This window comes from Schistocerca nitens, chromosome 5 (assembly GCF_023898315.1).
Source record: "Schistocerca nitens isolate TAMUIC-IGC-003100 chromosome 5, iqSchNite1.1, whole genome shotgun sequence".
Taxonomy (NCBI): Eukaryota; Metazoa; Arthropoda; class Insecta; order Orthoptera; family Acrididae; genus Schistocerca; species Schistocerca nitens.
In genome coordinates this window covers 348,493,868-348,516,756 of record NC_064618.1, presented here as the reverse complement: position 1 = coordinate 348,516,756, position 22,889 = coordinate 348,493,868, and the positions used below count along the sequence as shown (strand labels likewise).

At 45.3% G+C, this 22,889-nt stretch overlaps 1 protein-coding gene across 1 annotated transcript in view; it reads left to right on the top strand.

Annotated features, from left to right (window-relative positions):
• The first annotated feature begins 3,291 nt into the window (after nt 1-3,291).
• The window catches only part of LOC126260951 (juvenile hormone acid O-methyltransferase-like), a 105,706-nt gene continuing 86,108 nt past the window's right edge, over nt 3,292-22,889 (top strand). The window contains exon 1 of the mRNA XM_049958462.1: nt 3,292-3,330. The gene's annotated coding sequence lies outside the window, so the exon portion shown is untranslated. The remainder of the gene's footprint in view (nt 3,331-22,889) is intronic.

The window sequence follows — 22,889 nt, the reverse complement described above, 5'->3', positions numbered from 1 at the left end:
AGGTTAAGGTAAATGAGGCTATCAGCTTCCCTCTGGAATAGCCTCCTCGATTACTGCATAGTCAGAGTGGTGGAGTGGAGGGCTGGTACACGGAAGGTTGTCAAGAGAATAACAAAGGGATGTCCACACGGCTCGATCTGCGGACAAATATTTTGGGATATCGCAATCGAGCCCTTGCTGAACACCGTCAACAGTGACGAGAGGATAAGAGGTGTGGTGGCCTACGCAGGTGACCTGCTCATAGTGGTGTCAGCCAACTCGAGAGCAGCACTAGAGACAAAAGGCACGCAACTGCTTCAGAAAATTAACAGTTGGTGCAAAGAAAATAAATTAAAAATAGCTCCCAACAAAACTGTATATTTACTGCTCAGAGGGACACAGAGGAATCCAATTCTAAAATTAGACAATACAAGCATGCAGAGGAAGCAAGCCACACGTTATCTCGGACTGCATCTGAACGAAAAACAGACTTTCAACCACCATATAAAATTGACAATTGACAAAGCCTCCAAAATTGTGCACAAACTAGCAAGACTAAACACAACTCAGTACAAATTACCTATTAAGACGATAAGGACCTACCACATCGCGATATTTGAATCCATCGCATGCTTCGCCGCAAGTGCTTGGACTCACAGACTGAACATACAGGCTAACAAGACAATTGCAATACGAGGTCAACGTAGTGTACTCCTGAGAATGAGCGGAGCCTTCAACACCACGTCACTAGAGGCACTTTGCGTTGTGATGGGGACCTGCCCTATAGACATAACAATACGTTATAGAGCTGCACTTTACTGGCTTAAGAGGGACAGGTGCGACACTGACAGGCCACGGACCGTGTCCGGTACATTTAAACTATCTGGGACTAACTAACGATGAAGAATGCGTATGCGGAGAAACTGGGACACCAGAACATGTCACACTGCTGTGCCACACGCTAGTACAAGTGATTCCTATACAGAATGACAATGACATCGCCCGAATAATACGTAATCCCGATGACTGGAACAAAATAAATAGCGTAGCCGATATTGTACCGAACACTCTGCACCAAGAATACAAGCGCCAAAACCCATATGGAAGGAGGTGTAGACAAGCACAAACAACACAACAAACCACATGGGAGGACACAAACACGACCACAGATTCCGATACCGAAGAAGGAACGCTAAGTGAACATGACCCAGAAGGGATCAACATATAAGGGACCAAAACCAACAGTGTATGACACTGCATGCCACAACACAGTCACAAACAACACAACAATCATAAAACAAATAAACACCGGCACCGCATACTAAGACTGTAGTAATAAGGTATTGTCACTTGGGAGGAGAAGGCTCGAAGAACTTTTATCCCGAGGCTCCTCCTCACCAATGGCATCCTGCATAGTCTTTAAAATATACTACACACAAGCAGTCATGTATTGCTCGGTTATTGTGTGCAGACAGAACTATATTATCTTCTCTATTCAAAGCTATAATCAATGAATTTCGTATATCAGAAATGTATTAAGTTATTTAAGGAACAATGCATTCAATTAGCAATGAACTATATTCTATTTCAACTAACAAGTTACAGACATAAGTATATTTCTCATGTGAAGCTAAAATTCATGTATTCCATGTATGAAGTGCTCAATCAGCATTTAATCTGTATAATATGTCTAAACTTACATTAGCGCAAACCATATCAGATGAGAATAGCTCAAGGTTGTACCGAGACCTTCTCATATGAAATAGATAGAAATAGGCCATTACTAACCAACATGCTACTTAGACTGTATTACTCATCCAAATACAGCATATCACTTCCCTCTATACATTACAAATTATTCTTAACTACTCTCATTGTGTTACGTTTTTTATTTTCTTTTTTTTTCTTTGACATTCGCATTGTATAAATTGAATGATATTCTCATAAGGTAAGTAGTAACTAATTATATGGAACCCTTTTAACAATTGTTAACCATTCAATTCGCTGTAACCTCAGAGAAATCTTTATACATTATGTTCTTTATATTATTTAAAAAAAGCATTAACAACTGTAAACAATAAGACTGTGACAATGAGAAATCTTTGCTATTAGATTCAGAAGCATCCGACCCACCTTACATTTCAAGGCGGTGGGTTACTCTGTACTGTTAATGAAATAAATAAACAAATAAATAAAGTTCCAGACCTGCAGGACTTGTTGGGATGTCCGGCGTTTAGGAGCATCCCAGATGAACCTTCCCCCCCCCCCCCCCCCCCCGGCCCCTCCCGCTCCACCCAACCAACTGAACCATGTGTAGTGCTGTCGTGCCAACCACCCAACAAAAGGTTCAATTTTTGTCACTGCAGGCAGGATTAAATGGTTTCTAACATACATACGAGGCAGGTGAAACTTTAAAGACAGCGGGTACGGAGAGAGTTTAAGGGGACACGTCGTGTGAGGAGTGTAGCAATCGAGACGCAAGGAATGAACCATTTGAACGTCCAGTCTATATCTAGTCCTCTGCTACGAAGAGCAAAGTGTGGTACACTTTTTACAGTTCTGTCGACTACTAAATGCTTCATTTCTTTTGTATCTGTTGTTGTTTTTATTAGGTGATGTACACCACCAGCATGTGTCGTTTTTCTTTAATTTACAGGACATCTTTTATGCTGTTTACATAAATAAATTACGTTTATATGAACGCCGTTTGTTTTATTTATTTTGCTTCACCACGATGTATTTCCTCAGTCAACTACCAATCACGTTGCAGGGTACAGGAATCATTTTAGTTAATAACTGTGGCGATACTACAGTACTGAATTGGTTGGTGGTCTTCTAAACTTCTGCCAGAGGCTAGAAGCGGTAATGTAGTTAACAGAGTTTCCTCGCAGCTTACAGCCACGAGAGAGGCTGTAATCGTTTTAGTTAACATTCGTTTGATGATGTTCAGCAACTCCGAAATGCATGATTCATCAATTCTTAGATAATTACGAAAAATCGTCAGCTCTAAGCCGCTTAAGTAATAGAACGTGGCTGAATTTCTTCCAGTGCTTTAGCCCCTTTTCTGCTCACAGCTTTCTCTCGGCATTTTTGGCCTTGTTACAGCCAATGCAAACCCAGTTTTTGTTTCTTTGTAAAAAGAAACAGGATCTCGTAGCACATAAACTCAATGACCTTACAAACAACTCACGACAGGGCGGCGCTGCAATCGCTTAGTGGAGTCGGTAGTGACACGTGAAGGCGAAACTGGTCAAACCGGTCGATAAATTGACCCAACCTTGAGTAGGTTTAAGTGCGCAGCAGATTGTCGCAGTAGACGGAGCGGTACACAGTCGTCTGAGCCCCTAGGCTGTGAGTACGTACGACTTTTCTGCTGAAAATTCCCACTAGTTAGTAACAAAAAGTATCAGAGCGGGTATTTCTGAATTCCGGAAGGAAATTGACACATTCTCTTTCCTGAAAGTTATAGGAACTGTTTTACGTCTCGATTCAGATGTATTTCACTTAAAAATCTTGGGCGATAAATAACGTAGTTTGAGTTTTATTCAGTCTCAACCATGACAACTTCCTATCAGTATCCGTTATGGCTAGCTTTCAACTCCTTGATCTGATCTTCTATGCGAATCTATTTTATTGCGCGGTGTGCGTAGTGGTTAACTGATAGTGTAGTAGTTTTGGGTCAATAACGGAAAAACCTGTCCTTTATGTGTTATCGCTGGCCACGGTGGCCGAGCGGTTCTAGGCGCTTCAGTCCGGAACCGCGCTGCTGCTACGGTCGCAGGTTCGAATCCTGCCTCGGGCATGGATGTGTGTTATGCCCTTAGGTTAGTTAGGTTTAAGTAGTTCTAAGTCCTAGGGGACTGATGACCTCAGATGTTAAGTCCCATAGTGCTCAGAGCCATTTGAACCATTTTTAAGTGTTATCTTCACGTGATGCTTAAAGTGTGAGAAATTCATTCCAGCGTCGTTGATTGCGAGAAGCAGTCATATCCAGCGACATTCTGCAGTAACTTTACGCACTGTTTCTGAGCTGTTGAGATTCCAGTTGCTGTTCTGGGTCAAGAGTTGTACCAGTTCCCGGTCGAAAGTATTCTAATAATATCGTGTGAACCCCTGCGTATGGGAAGAATTTTATCTCGTCAAGGAATTATCGATGTCGACTTGTATTGTCTACAGTTTGAACTGTTTCGAACAGCTGTCAAATGTTCCGGCCATAAGCATGGACCCATCGTTAGCTTTCAAAAATCTATTATCTTCACTTAATTTCAAAATCTTTTCACTCAGTTGAACCTCCGAACTATAGCCAGGTTTCTAGGTTGTACCAATAGCTCCTCTCAACAGTGGTCTTGGAATTCTCAAGATTTGACAAATTTGCGACTTGAAATTCTTTTTAAAAAAATTGAAAACCTGCAGTTTCTTTGCGTGTACTCTCTTCCTAAAGTTATACATTCGTTTCTCAAGGTGCGCATCTTTTTCGTCAGGTGGACGAGGAAGATTGCTGTTCAGCTACGATTCCGCTATTTGAAATTTTTGAAAGGCTCTCGGCATTTATTCCGTACGGAAATCCCACACAACCAGTTCGCATACATAGTCACCACAGCCCATGTGCGACGACTGTCCTTCAACACAGTTTCGTTGTTACTTCTTTACATTACTACAAACCAGTGGCACTCAAGTAGCTTACGAAACTGCACGGAAACGAAGGTTGTCGGCGAGAGCACTGCTGACTTGCGATGACAAATAGGGTTGCCACATTAAATTGACCTGAACATTGCTTGGCGAAATAGTTTTCTGAGCTGAAGGTGAACACAATAACACTCTTGGTGACAACTAAAAATTAAATTTATTATTGCTAGCGAAGGCTTTCAGCAAATTTTTGTTAGCTTTAAATTTTTGGTAAAAGTCGTTGCAGGCTGCAAACTTCAAATTACAACGAATACATAATCCTTTAACTACATCGATACTTGTTTCTAGCGTCAGACCATAAGTATGTCATGCGACAGAAGACTTTTATACGCATTGTTGCATGGAACAACCATTATCCTTCCGGTAATTTGTATGTTAGGCATTTCTTCTCCGTTAAAAGCATTTACCATGAAAAGAAGTTGGACTAAAGACTTGACTTTAGAACAATTATAAAGTCAAGCTTTTACATGCACCAAAGTTTGATTTGGTGTACAGATCTTCGTATAAACACACTCTGGTTTATACACTCACCGCCTTTCATATATGATCGTTATTCCCACATCGACTAACAGAAAATTAGAAAAGGTGGGTTTTCGTAGTCAAACCAGTGTATATGTTCAGCTATGAGAGCTTCATTTTTGAATTTATTTTGCTCAGCCCCATTTGGTTTTCACATTCCTCCCTTAACTTCTAGTGCGAAGAAACAATTTTTTTACGTGATTTAATCTCTTTCAATGTGACCATAAGATATAATTCTACAAAATGTATGTAGTTGGGTTCCAGAAATTTAATACGTGTACGAAATTTAGGTAACTACGTACAAAATAAAAGTAGCACTCGAGTTCGTTCACTAGCAACAAAAGATCAGATAAGCTTCCTGCACTCTTGCAGGAAATACCCTTTGACTGCTTTCCAATCAAGCAAAAGCCTTTCCACAGCTGGCTCTAAAGTTGCTCACTTAACTGTTGCATGGCGAAATACGGCACGACTATCTTAGCAAAGGCAAAGCCTTAAGTACTTCTTTTAGCACTGACAGAAAATTCACCAAATACATTCCAACGAGACTTTCAATATTAAGGCAATTTCATGCAGTGTTTTGCAGGATAACAGCAGAGAGCTTTAACGATAATTAGGATGAGATTTTGTAGCTTCTGAAACACCAAGCAAGTGTAACTACCATTGACAGAGTTAGCACATTAGACTTCCATTCGGAACGACGACAGTTCAAACTGGCGTCCAGCAATGTCAAGTTAGGTTTTTCGTATTTTCCCTAAATTGCTTCAGTTAAATGCCGGGATAGACCCTTTGAAAATGCACGGCCGGTTCCCTTCACCATCCCTCCCTATTCCGTGCTTGTGCTCCATCTCTAATGACCTCATCTACGGCACGTTAAACATTAATCACCTGACCTACAATTGACCGAAGCATTGTCAGCACTATGTATAACATTAGTAAGCTCCAGACAAAGTTTCGGCAATGCTTTGATAATCGTTTTCCTGGTAGACTCTGATCCACATCCGGTTCTCTATAACAATCTAAATAGATAATTTACTATTCCTTCATCAAAGAAAATAACTACAAATGGGAACAATTTTTTTTACTTTTGTTGGTAGTGTCAATATATACTAAAATGGAATATTAAGATCTTTGTTTTCTGAAGACAGTTCCTATATAATATTGCGCCAAAACTTTACTCGTGAGTCTCCATTTTTGTTCTATCTAACTACACCTTTGAAACCAATTCCACCATTTTATAATACGGAATCTAAATTTTTTACCAGTCAGGAAACGTAACTGTATTCATGTCTTAGCGAGTGACAGATTTTAATGAGTTGAACTTCAACTATTTTCTCTTTAAAATCTTCAGAAGGTGGAACAAGAAATTTTCTGATGCTGCCTGAATCATTTTTAGTAGTAACGGTAAAAGACGTTTCTTACCATTACTGTGCTGAATAAGAGCTTTCACCCCATCATTCTTCACACTAAAGATGAACAAACCGTACATCTGACCTGGTGTTCGCCTTCTACTTAACTGATCCAACTGGAAAATCATGTCGGGGCATTTCCCTTTTTTTATCCTCCCGTATCATTAACGTCGATTTTGGAATGTCTACTGTGTTCGAAAGTTACGAATTACCTCGAAGAAAACGGTTGACAACCGACACGGATTCAGAAAATACCGTTCTTGTGAAACGCAGCTAGCTCTTTATTCTTTCCAAGTAATGAGTGCTATCGACATAGGATGTTACATTGATTCCATATTTTTTAGATCCCCAGAAGACTTGACAACGTTCCTCACAAGCGACTTCTAATCAAACCTTCAGTCGAGAGGCTGGATTAGTGAGCTTGTCAGAAAGGTCATAGATAGTTCTTCACAGAAAGTCGAATAAAACAGAAGTAATATCTGGCGTTCCCCAAGAAAGTGTTATAGGCCCTCTGTTGATCGTGATCTAAATAAACGATTTAGGAGACAATCTGAGCAGCCATGTTGGTTTTCAGACGATGCTGTCGTTCACCGTCTTGTAAAGTCACCTGCTGATCAAAATAAATTGCAAAATGATTTAGATAAGATTTCTGTGCCATGCAAAAAGTGGCAGTTGAGTCAAAATAATGAAAAGTAAGATGTCCTTGACATTAACACTAAAAGGTATCCGCTAAATTTAGTTTACACGATAAATCTCACACACCTAAAGGCTGTAAATTCTACTAAATACTTAAGGATGAAAATTACAAATAAGCTAAAATGGAACGATCACACTGATAATGTTGTGGGGAGAGGAAACCAAAGACTGCGATTTATTGGCAGAACTCAGAAAATGTATTAGGCCTACGAAAGAGATTTCTTACACTGTGTGTCCACCTCCTTCTGGAGTACTGCTGTGCGGTTGGGATCCGCATGACGTAGGGTTGAGGAAGGATTTCCAAAAAGTTCAAAAGAGGGCAAATCGTTCTGTATTATCGCGAAGTGCGGAAGTGTGTGCCACAGACGACACATGAATTACGGTGGCAGTCTTTAAAACAAATGCGTTGTTCACGGCGGTAGGACCTTCACATGAAATTTCGATAATAGTTTCTCCTCAGAATGTGGACATATTTTGTTTGCGCCCCCGTAGGAGAAACGGTCATCATAATAAAAGAAGAGAAATCGGAGGTCGCACAGAAAGGTTTAAGTTCATTTTTTTCCGTGTGCCGTTAGAGAGTGGAACGGTAGAGAAATGGCTTATCGTGGTTCGATGAATCCTTTGCTAGGCACTTAATGGTGAATTGCGCATTAATCATGTAGATGTAAAAGCACAAGAACCATGAAGATGCTTAGCGTTTCTAGGTGAAGAAGCCATATTTTAAGTACATAGCTAATATTCTTTCCAGTATTTCCGTAACAATCAAAAGAATACTAACGTATCACAATAGGTGTTAAAGAAGGTTGGTTATACGAGAGTAAACCCAAAAGTAAGGTCTCTTCTTTTTTTTTAGAAGTACAAAGACCTGTTTATTTTTACAGTGGTTTACATCAGTTTACAGCTTGAATATTTAGCTATTTTTCGACATATTCACAATTTCTGTCGATGCATTTTTGTAGACGTTGTGGCAGTTTTTGAATGTCCATGTCATAAAAGTTAACCGCCCCCCCCCCCCCCTGCGGGTCCGGGGTAAGAATAGGCCCGAGGTATTCCTGCCTGTCGTAAGAGGCGACTAAAAGGATTTTCAACCGTTTCGGCCTTCCATGTGATGGTCCCCCTTGGGATTTGACCTCCATTTTTCAAAATTCTACAGAAGTACGAGCCTTTTGGGGTAGGACGCCTTACGTGGTGTACCACTGGTCCTCAGTGCACTAAGACCTTGGCACTCAGCATTGTAACGGCGTTGTCACCATACCCACTATTCCTCAAATTGGGCCTAAACGCCTGATGGGATGTACAAGTTACGCCCATAGTGCGTCCCCATCTGCACCTACGATCATGATGGACTTTCCATGGCACTCGAAATCCAGCACGGTAGCCAGCCCGTTGTGGTGGGGTCGTCATGTACCCTCTAGGTTGTAGCCCCCTGACAACACAGGGATCGTACTGCCAATACCTGAGCTGCATCCTCCCCATGTCTGCCAAGGAGTAGATGCCCGTCTCCTTGGGGCATCAGGACTCCCGGCAACGGTCATCCTGCCAGGTGGCCCTTGCTGAGGCTGGGTGGAGCCTGTGGGGAGAGCCCTGGTCGGAGTGGGTGGTATCGGGGCGGACGTTTCGCAGATGAAACGTCAACACGTATCAGGTCGCTCTGCGGCCGAGTCTTTCAAAAGGAAAGGTACTGTCTCTGGTTCTGGTTCTCCTGCCCTTTCCCCCTTGGCCACTCCCTGGGAGGAGGGACCGGCGCGCCTGCTTGGGGCGAAGTACTTCCCCCGCTATTTGGTCTGTTCTCGAACCGATGGGGGGACATTCGCCACCTCCAAGCCCATGTTCTTTGTTCAGCACATCGAGGACATCTTCGGGGAAATGCGTTTGGGGCCCGTTCTTATAAAGATCACCTCCACCACGCAGTCGGCGGCGCTCCAGGCGTGCGACCGACTAGGGGACATCCCAGTGTCCATTGTCCTGCATCTGGCACTGAATAGGACGCAGGGGGTTATTTTTCATCGGGACCTCCTGCTGCAATCTGATGAGGAGCTCAGGGCCAACCTGGAGCGCTGAGGCGTACATTTCGTCTGGCGAGTCCAGCGCGGCCCCAAAGACCGTCGCATCGACACTGGGGCCTTTATCCTCGCCTTCGAGGGGGACATTCTCCCGGAGAAGGTAAAGGTGATGTGCTACCGGTGCGACGTGCGACCTTACGTCCCGCCTCCTATGCGCTGTTTTCGGTGTTTGCGCTTTGGGCACATGTCGTCACGGTGTGAAGCTGAGCCCCTTTGTGGCGATTGTGGACGTCCTCTTCGTGAGGAACATACATGCACACCACCACCTCGGTGCGTTAATTGTCCTGGCATCCACTCGCCTAGATCCTTAGACTGCCCCACGTATCAGAAGGAGAAGAAGATTCAAGAACTCAAAACTTTGGATCATCTCTCTTATTCTGAGGCCAGGAAGAAGTATGACCGCCTCCATCCCGTGACGTTGACCACTTCGTTTCCCTCAGTCGTGTCCACCCCTTCCACGGTATCCTCACCCCTATCCTGTCCCCCCTCCACCTCTTCCCCCCATCCGGGGTCTATGCCTCCGCCTCCCAAATCCCTCCCTTCCAAATCCCCCTCCCCCGCGGCCCCCGCCCCCTCTGCCCCAGGGGCCACCCTTCCTCCTCCTCCTCCTCCCCCCCCCCGCCGCCTGAGAAGCGGTCCTCTTCTCAGGCGTACATCGGGGAAACGTTCCGGACCCCAGCTTCCGAGGTCCGGCGTCCCAAATCGGACCCCGCACGTGAGGACCTTCTTCGGGTCCAGCCCACCATCCCTGTGCCTCTCGGACTTCCAAGAAGGCCTCCAAGAATAAGTCCCTATCCCCCTCTCCACCCCGGCGCGTTTCGTCTGACGCTCCATCCGTGAGTTGCTGCTCCCGGCCGTCCTCAGTTTCGCCGGGACGCTCTGCTGCCAGGCGCTCAGCTGGCCTCTCGTCGGCAAATGATGCTGCCCCTCCTACACAGCCCGGGACAGCGGCCACAGCTGGCGACGACCCGATGGAACAGGATCCGCCTCCAGCTGGTTGTAGCGTTGTTCCCTCGAAACCTGGCCCTCCGCGGCCGTCGAGGTGACCAGCTCTTCCCCCGTCTCGTTCCCCCTCTTTTTTGACTAGCGATGGCCTTGTTACATTGGAACATAAGAGGTATTCGATATAATCGGGAGGAATTACAACTGCTCCTCCGCCTGCACTGTCCGCTCGTCCTTGGTCTCCAGGAAACCAAGTTGTGCTCGACTGACCATATTGCCTTTACTCACTATACCTCGGAGCGGTATGACCTCACCCCTGTGGACGGTATCCCAGCTCATGGTGGGGTCATGTTGCTCGTTCGGGACGATGTCTATTACCATCCCATCCCATTGACCACCCCACTCCAAGCAATAGCTGTCCGTATTACTCTTTCTGCTTTTACTTTTTCAGTTTGTACCATCTACACTCCGTCATCCGCAGTTAGTCTGGCTGACATGATGCACCTGATTGTTCAGCTTCCTCCGCCGTTTTTATTGTTTGGCGACTTCAATGCCCATCATCCCCTTTGGGGTTCTCCTGCATCCTGTCAAAGAGGCTCACTCTTGGCGGATGTCTTCAACCATCTCAATCTTGTCTGTCTCAACACTGGCGCCCCGACTTTCCTCTCGGACTCTACTCATACCTACTCCCACTTGGACCTCTCGATCTGTTCTACCACGCTTGCCTGTCGGTTCGAGTGGTATGTCCTTTCTGACACCTATTCGAGCGACCACTTCCCCTGTGTCGTTCGTCTTCTGCACCACACCCCATCCCCACGTCCTTTGAGCTGGAACATACCGAAAGCTGACTGGGGACTTTACTCCTCCCTGGCGACCTTTCCAGACCACGATTTTCTCAGTTGTGACAGTCAGGTCGAATACCTCACGGCTGTTATCCTCAATGCTGCCGAACGTTCCATTCCTCGTACTACCTCTACTTCACGTCGCGTTTCCGTCCCCTGGTGGAATGAGGCTTGTAGAGACGCTATCCGTGCTCGACGACGTGCTTTACGCACCTTTCACCGCCATCCTACGTTGGCGAATTGTATTGGATACAAACGGCTCCGAGCGCAATGCCGTAGAGTCATCAAAGACAGTAAAAAAGCTTGTTGGGCCTCTTTCACCAGCTCCTTTAACAGTTTTACTCCCTCTTCTGTCGTTTGGGGTAGCCTGCGCCGGCTGTCGGGCATTAAGGCCCACTCCTCGGTACCTGGCCTGACCTCAGGTAATGAGGTCCTTGTTGATCCCGTGGCTGTCTCCAACGCCTTCGGCCGGTTTTTCGCGGAGGTTTCAAGCTCCGCCCATTACCACCCTGCCTTCCTTCCCAGGAAAGAGGCAGAAGAGGCTCGGCGACCTTCCTTCCACTCGCTGAATCTGGAAACTTATAATTCCCCCTTTACTATGCGGCAACTCGAACGTGCGCTTGCACTGTCCCGGTCCTCTGCTCCGGGGCCAGATGCCATTCACGTTCAGATGCTGCCACACCTTTCTCCGGCGGGCAAAAGCTTCCTTCTTCGTACCTACAATCGCGTCTGGACCGAAGGTCAGGTCCCCATGCGTTGGCGTGACGCCGTCGTTGTTCCTATACCCAAACCTGGGAAGAATAGACACCTTCCTTCTACTTACCGCCCCATTTCTCTTACAAGCTGTGTCTGTAAGGTGATGGAGCGCATGGTTAATGCTCGGTTAGTCTGGATTCTTGAATCTCGACGGCTACTTACCAATGTCCAATGCGGCTTTCGTCGCCGCCGCTCCGCTGTTGACCACCTTGTGACCTTGTCGACATTCATCATGAACAACTTTTTGCGAAGGCGCCAAACGGTAGCCGTGTTCTTCGATTTGGAGAAGGCTTATGATACCTGTTGGAGAGGAGGTATCCTCTGCACTATGCACAGGTGGAGCCTACGCGGTCACCTGCCCCTTTTTATTGATTCCTTTTTAACGGATCGAAAGTTGAGGGTACGTGTGGGTTCCATATTGTCCGACGTGTTCCTCCAGGAGAACGGAGTGCCTCAGGGCTCTGTCTTGAGCGTAGCCCTTTTTGCCATCGCGATCAATCCAGTTATGGATTGCATTTCACCTAATGTCTCAGGCTCTCTCTTTGTCGATGACTTCGCGATCTACTGCAGTGCCCAGAGAACATGCCTCCTGGAGCTCTGCCTTCAGCGTTGTCTAGACAGCCTATACTCATGGAGCGTGGCAAATGGCTTCCGGTTCTCTGAAGAGAAGACGGTTTGTATCAACTTTTGGCGATATAAAGCATTCCTTCCGCCATCCTTACATCTCGGTCCCGTTGTTCTCCCATTCGTGGAAACAACTAAGTTTCTAGGGCGGCCCGTTGTACACGTTCCCTTAATGTCCTCAGAGTTCTTAGTGGTTCATCTTGGGGAGCGGATCGCACTGTCCTGCTTCGCTTGTATCGGTCCATAGTCCGATCGAAGCTGGATTATGGGAGCTTCGTCTACTCGTCTGCTCGGCCATCCCTCTTACGCCGTCTCAACTCCATCCACCATCGGGGGTTACGTCTTGCGACCGGAGCCTTCTACACTAGTCCTGTCGAGAGTCTTTATGCTGAAGCTGCCGAATTACCATTGACCTACCGGCGCGACGTACTGCTTTGTCGGTATGCCTGCCGGCTGTTGTCAATGCCCGACCACCCCTCTTATCAGTCCTTCTTCGCTGATTCTCTCGACCGTCAGTATGGCTTGTATGTGTCTGCCCTGCTGCCCTCCGGAGTCCGCTTCCGTCGCCTGGTTTGACAATCGGATTTTGCCCTCCCTACCACCTTCAGAGAGAGTGAGAGCCTGACACCACCTTGGCTCCAGGCTCCGGTTCATATTTATCTCGACCTCAGCTCACTCCTGAAGGAGGGTACTCCGGCTGCAGTGTATTGCTCACGGTTTGTCGAACTTCGTGCTCGACTTGCTGGTCACACCTTTATTTACACCGATGGCTCCAAAACTGACGATGGTGTCGGCTGTGCCTTTGTCGTCGGGGCCGCCACCTTTAAATACCGGCTCCTCGACCAATGTTCCAGCTTTACGGCCGAGCTTTTCGCTTTCCATCAGGCCGTTCAGTATGCCCGCCGCCACCGCCATTCATCGTATGTACTCTGCTCTGACTCACTCAGTGCTCTCCAGAGCCTTGGAGCTCCCTATCCGGTCCATCCCTTGGTTCAACGGATCCATCAGTCCCTCCATTCTTTCGCTGATAATGTTTCTCCTGTCAGCTTTCTGTGGGTTCTCAGACATGTAGAAGTGCCTGGGAATGAGGCTGCAGATGCTGCAGCCAAAGCTGCAGTCCTCCTGCCTCGGCCAGCCTCCCATTGTGTCCCGTCATCTGACGTTCGTGGGGTTGTTTGTAAGAGGCTTGTGTCGTTGTGGTGGGATGCTTGGTCATCCCTCCAAGGAAACAAGCTCCGGGCAGTAAAACCGCTCCAAACTGCTTGGACAACCTCCTCCCGACTATCTCGGCGAGAAGAGGTCCTTCTGACCAGATTGCGGATTGGGCATTGCCGGTTTAGCCACCGCTACCTGCTCTCCGGTGACCCAGCCCCGTAGTGCCCTTGTGGTCAAGCATTAACAGTGCGCCATGTTTTATTGTCATGTCCCCGCTTCAGTCAACCTCGTGTTGTCCTGTCCCTGCCATCTACTTTACCGGATATTTTAGCTGATGACGCTCGAAGCAGCTCGTGGTGTTCTGCGTTTTATAACTTTGACTGACTTGTCCAAAGACATCTAACCTTTTTACTTATTTTATCTGCATCTTTGTCAGGACTTTCTGGTGTCCCCCCCTCCCCTTGAGTTTTTCTAGATTCCATGTGCTCTAACAACTGTGACTGGGCGCTAATGACTTCAGTAGTTGAGCGCCCTTAAACCCCCCCCCCCCCCCCCAAAAAAAAAAAAAAAAACAATTCACCGCCATGCTGTTCACAAAGTTACGAACCTCTTTTTTCACCTCGTCGTTGGAGATGAATCGCTTTCCGGCCAAATGTTCTTTTAACCTAGGAATAGGTGAGTCACTGGGCGCCAAGTCAGGACTATAGGGTGGGTGGATGATTATGTTCCACTGAAACTGTTGCAGGAGAGCTACGGTTTGCCGAGCGATGTGTGGGCGAGCGTTGCCATGGAGAATGTGTAGCCCTTGCTCAACATTCCTCTTCTCCGGTTCTGAATTGCCCTTTTGAGTTTTTTCAGTGTCTCACAGTACCTGTCATCGTTAACTGTGGTCCCAGTGGGCATAAAGTCGAACAAGAATACCCGTTTCCGATCCCAAAAAACGGTTGTCATGACTTTACCGGCAGACTGTTTGGATTTCCGCGGCTTTGGCGAAGAAGGATGCCGCCACTGGCATGATTGTTGCTTGTTTCAGGTGTAAAGTGGTATGCCCAGGTTTCGTCACCCTTGACAATTGAATCCAGAAAGTTGTCCTGTTCGGCTGCAAGGCGGTGAAGAAATGCGAGGGAAGCATCAAGTCGTTGCTGCATGTGGTCCTCAGTCAGCATGCGTGGCACCCATCTTGCGCACACTTTCCGGTAGTTGAATGTCAACGGGCAGAGATAATCCAGGGTGATCCGCCGATCTTCACACATGCTTTGTTCAACCTTCAACACTGTCTCCTCAAAAATTAACGGTGTCCCTCTCCTTTGTTCCGTGCGGTTAAAGGCGCTGCAGTCTGGAACCGCAGGACCGCTACGGTCGCAGGTTCGTATCCTGCCTCGGGCATGGATGTTTGTGATGTCCTTAGGTTAGTTAGGTTTAACTAGTTCTAAGTTCTAGGGGACTAATGACCTCAGCAGTTGAGTCCCATAGTGCTCAGAGCCATTTGAACCATTTGAACCTCTCCTTTGTTCGTCGTGAATTTCGGTCCGACCAGCTGCAAAACTCTCTACACCACTTAGAACATTTTTGGCATGCATGCACGACTCGCCATACACTTCCGTCAACTGGCGATGTATTTCAATCTGCGCAGTGCCCTTTGCCATCAAAAACCGAATAACTGCGCGCAATTAGCACTTGGCGGTAACATCCAACAGGAGCTCCATTCTCAACGGCTGCCAAGCCAAGACTGAGCTCCTCGGCGCGGCGTACGCATGTTTACACACAGCGCGTGAAGCACTCCTCATAACAGTGTGAACAACTGCCACACAAACATTGTTCTGTACTTACAAAAAAAATAGACCTTACTTTTGGGATTACCCTCGTACATACTAAAATTGTTGCCCATAAAGAAAGAATTAAATAAGATTGAAATGATACACTAATACTAACATTAATACAGATCAGTAGTAACCATCATTCGTATTATTTTTTATTAAATTCCCAAATACGTCAGATTCGCATACGAAACACTGCACACAGTCCAAACGCCACTATGCTGCCGGCTGGCAACAGCGTAGATGTTAGCTGACTTGATTTGGGAGTTCTAAGAACAAAGTACCACTTACACGTTGGTACTGATCACGCTACTGAAATACTGAACAGTTCGTTAAGGAACAGAACACTTGACATCCAAGGCAGCAACACATCCGCTGTTGGTGAACGACTGGGCAAAATCAACTGTGTAGGTAGGTCTGGTCCGAAATACTGTGGCGTTTATGCCACATCCCTCTCCACGTTGATTACATTTGAGCAGAGAGACAGTGGGGATTCAGCAAACACACTGGGCGCCAAGAAGCGAATGGTTTATTATTTATATTTAATGTTCAGACATTAGTATTAAGCTCCAACCGTGATGATAACATTACTTGTACTGGGAACTTATTAATAATAATTTCTACTTCACGCATTTCGTTAGGAAATGCTAATTACAAATTTTAGGCACTGTCGGTGCTTACTGATGGAAAGGATGGACCAATTGCCAGCGCTCCCTGAGAGAGTAGGCGCCAAACTGTTAAGATCGCTCATTACTAGTCTACGATAGGTTTCTGTGGAAGTAATACGTGAAGCCATGTACAAACCTGATCCCGTGTAAAGATGGAACAGTTTGTTGAAAAATTGCCTCCAAGGCAGTTTACGATCGGTTTTTGAGGAGGCAACTCGCATAGAGAGGGAATTGTTAAAGTTGCCACGGAAAACATATTGTGCGATGTCATTTTGATTCTGAGATAGTGCAAAGTATTGTTGAGGCTTTTGCGGTACTCGGGAACTAATGATTAATGACCAGGAATCTCTTTATGAATATTAAGTATAGACTACCTGTAGAAATAGTTCTACTAATTTTGAGACTGGTGAAATGAAACAGTTAGTTGGCATCCTAAAACTTTGCTATTATGCTTAAGCGTTTTAAACCCATCCCTTTCTTTTGCTTGTGCCGTTTTCCCGCAATGAGGCAGGGTCGGCATGGTTAATCGGATTTGGCAAGGTTAATTTAAGGGGTGGCCAGATGCCCTTCCTGCCCCCACCCCGTATCCCCTGGGACAGAATTAGTGTACCCCAACTGTCGGTGTCTAGTGTCATCCATGGAACGGTGCGAATGTGTTCAGATACCTGCGAGCTGTGTAACTGAGGCGGGACGTGGGGACGATCACGGTATTCACCTAGTGGGATGTGGAAAACCGCCTAAAAACCACAACCAGGCTGGCCGGCACACCGGCCTCCGTCGTTAAGCCGCCAGACGGATTCGATCCGGGGCCGGCGCGCCTACTCGAATCCAGGAAGCAGCTCATTAGCGCTCTCGGCTAACCTGGCTGGTCCATTTTTAAACCTACCCCCTTGCCACATTATTATGCACTGTGAACTGCACAAGTGTCAGAGCTCTGGACCGAGCGAGAAGAAACCAATTCGAAAGAACCAGTTGGGGGCAAAGTCTAAAAGATGCGAGGTAAGCAAATTGCCTAAAATTCAGTTAGAGGAAGTTAGGAGTGGACACAGTGGACTTCCATATATAAATCACACATGGCATCTTCATGCGTTCCCTTGTAGCAGACGATATTTGGAACATTCATTCCTACTGTAATAGTGTTGCACTTGGCACTCCTTCAGTGAGAAAAAAATGCCTTTATACAGTGGTTAATTTAAATAGGAAGCATTAAACTCTTCTTATAGTGTTATTATATCACAGTGGAAAACCGGTTGGTCGGAAGTGCCAAGGTACCTGTGGCACCTACAGTCGGATACATAACGCCACGGTCGAAAAGCCAGAGTAGCCTGGTCAAGGGCTTGCGACACTGACATTTAGTCGTCAGTGAAAACCAAAAAAGTACAGTGATACGGGCGAGGGGCCATGAACAACAGACTAAATCTCCTGAATGGTGGGCTAAGAGTGTCGGGTGGGGTGAGGAGGGGGCAGCGGGACGCCATTTAAGGTCACATCTATGTTGTTGCATGTTGTTGTTGTTGTTGTTGTTGTCGTCTTCAGTCCTGAGACACGTTTGATGTATCTCTCCATGCTACTCTATCCTGTACAAGCTTCTTCATCTCCCAGTACTTACTGCAACCTACATCCTTCTGAATCTGCTTAGTGTATTCATCTCTTGGTCTCCCTCTACGATTTTTACCCACCACGCTGCCCTCCAATGCTAAATTTGTGATCCCTTGATGCCTCAGAACATGTCCTACCAACCGGTCGCTTCTTCTTGTCATGTTGTGCCACAAACTCCTCTTCTTCCCAATTCTATTCAATACCTCCTCATTAGTTATGTGATCTACCCATCTAATCTTCAGCATTCTTCTGTAGCACAACATTTAGAAAGCTTCTATTCTCTCCTCGTCCAAACTATTTATCGTCCATGTTTCACTTCCATACATGACTACACTCCATACATATACTTTCAGAAATGACTTACTGACACTTAAATCTATACTCGATGTTAACAAATTTCTCTTCTTCAGAAACGCTTTCCTTGCCATTGCCAGTTTACATTTTATATTCTCTCTACTTCGACCATCGTAAGTTATTTTGCTCCCCAAACAGCAAAACGCCTTCACTACTTTAAGTGTCTCATTTCCTAATCTAATTCCCTCAGCATCACCCGACTTCATTGGACAACCTTCCGTTATCCTCGTTTTGCTTTTGTCTATGTTCATCTTATACCCTCCTTTCATGACACTGTCCATTCAGTTCAACTGCTCTTCCAAGTACTTTGCTGTCTCTGACAGAATTACAATGTCATCGGCGAACCTCAAAGTTTTTATTTCTTCTCCATGGATTGTAATACCTACTCCGAATTTTTCTTTTGTTTCCTTCACTACTTGCTCAATATACCGATTGAATAACGTCGGGAAGAGGCTACAACCCTGTCTCACTCCCTTCCCAACCACTGCTTCTTTTTTGTGCCCCTCTACTTTTATAACTGCCATCTGGTTTCTCTACAAATTGTAAATAGCCTTTCGCTCCCTGTATTTTACCCCTGACATCTTTAGAATTTGAAAGAGAGTATTCTAGTCAACATTGTCGAAAGCTTTCTCTAAGTCTTCAAATACTGGAAACGTAGGTTTGCCTCTCCTTAATCTATTTTCTAAGATACGTCGTAGCGTCAGTATTGCCTCACGTGTTCCAATATTTCTACGGAATCCAAACTGATCTTCCCCTAGGTCAGCTTCTACTAGTTTTTCCATTCGTCTGTAAAGAATTCGCGTTAGTATTTTGCAGCCGTGACTTATTAAACTGATAGTTCGGTATTTTCACATCTGTCAACACCTGCTTTCTTTGGGATTGGAATTATTACATTCTTCTTGAAGTCTGAGGGTATTTCACCTGTCTCATACATCTTGCTCACCAGATGGTAGAGTTTTGTCAGGACTGGCTCTCCCAAGGCAGTCAGTAATTCCAATGGAATGTTGTCTACTCCCGGTGCCTTGTTTCGACTCAGGTCTTTCAGTGCTCTGTCAAACTCTTCACGCAGTATCGTGTGTCCCATTTCATCTTCATCTACATCCTCTTATTGTTGCATAAGTCGTTGAAAACATTGTTGGAGAAATTCAGCGATTTCAAAATAACATTTGAAATTAATTATAAAACTGTTTAGATCACAAGGCACCTTTATTAAAAGGTGACTGACATCGATCATTATATTATCATCCTAAGACGTTAAATTGTAATATAATGCAGGATATAAATTAGACGGGATACGTAAGAAGTACTTAAAATACGCTATAAAATTACAAAACATAGGTATACTCACACTGAACTATGACAGGAGATAGAATCTGTGTCCCTACTCCTGGCACAGCCATTGTCCATAAATATGGGTACAACAGAGTTCTAATTTTATAGATAATTTTAAGTTCTTTCTACGTAATCCTCTTTGATATCATCTGTTATTACACTCAAACGTCTGAGGATGATAATTTAATGATCGAAACCGGCCACCTTTTAATAAACTTGCCTTGCGATCTAGATTGTTTTAAAATTAATTTAAAATGAACTACATGTTGTTGTTGTTGTTGTGGTCTTCAGTCCTGAGACTGGTTTGATGCAGCTCTCCATGCTACTCTATCCTGTGCAAGCTTCTTCCTCTCCCAGTACTTACTGCAACCTACATCCTTCTGAATCTGCTTAGTGTATTCATCTCTTGGTCTCCCTCTACGATTTTTACCCTCCACGCTGCCCTCCAATGCTAAATTTGTGATCCCTTGATGCCTCAAAACATGTCCTACCAACCGATCCCTTCTTCTAGTCAAGTTGTGCCACAAACTTCTCTTCTCCCCGATCCTATTCAATACCTCCTCATTAGTTACGTGATCTACCCACCTTATCGTCAGCATTCTTCTGTAGCACCACATTTCGAAAGCTTCTATTCTCTTCTTGTCCAAACTGGTTACCGTCCATTTTTCACTTCCATACATGGCTACACTCCATACAAATACTTTCAGAAACGATTTCCTGACACTGAAATCTATACTCGATGTTAACAAATTTCTCTTCTTCAGAAACGCTTTCCTTGCCATTGCCAGTCTACATTTTATATCCTCTCTACTTCGACCATCGTAAGTTATTTTGCTCCCCAAATAGCAAAACTCCTTCACTACTTTAAGTGTCTCATTTCCTAATCTAATTCCCTCAGCATCACCCGACTTAATTTGACTACATTCCATTATCCTCGTTTTGATTTTGTTGATGTTCATCTTCTATCCTCCTTTCAAGACCCTGTCCATTCCGTTCAACTGCTCTCCTGATAACGACGTCCTCCTGAGTAGTCCCCGCCCGGAGATCCGAATGGGGGACTATTTTACCTCCGGAATATTTTACCCAAGAGGACGTCATCATCATTTAATCATACAGTAGAGCTGCATGTCCTCGGGAAAAATTACGGCTGTAGTTTCCTCTTGCTTTCAGCCGTTCGCAGTACCAGCACAGCAAGGCAGTTTTGGTTAATGTTACAAGGCCACATCAGTCAATCATCCAGACTGTTGCCCCTGCAACTACTGAAAAGGCTGCTGTCCCTCTTCTCATGAACTACATGAGACTTGCAAATTGGTTGAGGCTTTAGTGGCCACTTACGGACAAACTGCCTGTTGGCTTCTATCTAGGGTTCTGATGTTCGCCAGCACGAGTGGCCAACATTGTCACAGCTTCACCCTCGACTGCTAGTGGTGGACTGGAGTCGAGCTCGCAGTTACAGGTTATATGCATCTGGCTCGCCAACATCGGAGGGCCTTGTATCGTGTATGTACTGACACAGGGACATAGAAACAACTGAGCGGCGTCGTCCCTGCTGTAGCCCTCAGTGGTTCACAACCTAACAGGCTACAGCAGTCCACCCACCCCACTGCCGCCCCAAACTGAACCCAGGGTTATTGTGCGGTTTGGCCTGCAGTGGACCCCCAGGAACGTCCCATACCAGACGAGTGTAAACCCAAAGGTTTGCGTGGAAGAGTAATTAAGGTGTACGCTTACGTGGAGATAGTGTTTGCGCAGCAATCGCCCACATAGTGTAGCTGAGGCGGAATAAGGGGAACCAGCCCGAATTCGCCGAGGGAGATGGAAAATCGCCTTAAAAACAATCCACAAGCTGTCTAGCAAACCGGACCTCAATACTAATCTCCCTCCCCCTCCCCCCCCCCCCCCAGGCGGATTCGTCCGTGGTTCGGAGGGCCTTACTGTGGACATCGCCAGTCCAGTTTTCCCCTTGCTACAAGCAATGGTCGTTCGGTGCTGCACAGGAATCCAGGATCCGTTCACCTTGAGCTTAAAGCTAGTTTCCTCTTCGTGTTTGTGTATAGCTTCCCCGAACAAGCGTATGTGGTAACTCTACTCGTAGCTGTGTTGGAAAAGTACCAGAGCTTAAAGCTCTGATAGAAGCTGAAATCGTTACAGGAACAGAAAACTGGCTAAAGCCGGAGATAAATTCTGCCGAAGTTTTTACAGAGGCGCAAACCGTGATCAGATAGGATGGATTAAATAAAGGTGGTGGTGTGTTTGTGTCTGTTGGTAGTAGTTTATCTTGTAGTTAAGTTGAAATATAGTTCCTGGGAATTACTGTGGGTACAGGTTATACTCAACAGCTATACCATAATAATAATTGGCTCCTTTTACCGAACCCCCGACTCAGATAACATAATAGCTGAACGGTTCAAAGAAAATTGGAATCTCATTACAAATAAGTACGCCACCCATACAGTTATAATTGGAGACTTCAATTTACCCTCGATTTGTTGGCGAAAATACATGTTCAAAGCCGGTGGTAGACAGTGAACATCTTCCGAAAATGTAAGTTTTCTGTGAGAATTTATTTGAACCACTAAAAATAAACTCAAAATATATCTATTTAAAACAGCGGATGAAAATTCGCTTGATGCCTTCCTAATAGTGTCTCCATTCCTTCCAAACTAATTATGTAAGTGTAGATCAGATATGGCTCAAATTCAAAGATAAAGCAATAGATAGATTCATACCGCACAAGTTAATAAGAGACGGGACTGATCCACCATGGTACACAGAACACTGTTGCAGAAGCAACGATAAAACCATGCCAATTTCAGAAGAACGCAAAATACCCAAGACTGGCTAAATTTCACGGAAGCTCGTAAATTAGGGCGGACGTAAATGACAGATGCTTTTAATGGTTTCCACAATGGAACATTGTCTCAAAATATGGTAGAAAACCCAAAGAGATTCTGGTCGTATGTAAGGTATACTACTGGCAAAAAAACAGTCCATACCGTCACTGCTCGATAGTGATGGAAATGTTACCGATGATGGTGCCACTAAAGCGGAGTTACTAAATACAGTTTTCCGTAATTCCTTCACGAAAGAAGACGAAGTAAATATTCCAGAATTCGAAACCAGAACAGCTGTTAGCATGAGTGACATAAAAGTAGATATCTTACGTGTTGCGAAACAACTCAAATCACTTAAGAAAGGCAAGTCTTCCCGTCCAGATGGTATACCAATCAGGTTCCTTTCAGAGTATGCACACACAATAGCGCCTTTCTTAGCAGTCATATACAACCGCTCACTTGACGAAAGGTTTGTTCTTATAGACGAAAATAGCGCAGGCCACATCAATATTAAAGAAAGGAAATAGGAGTAACCCATTGAATTACAGACCCATATCACTGACCTCATTTTGCAGTAGGATTTTGGAGCATATACTGTACTAGAACATTATGAATCA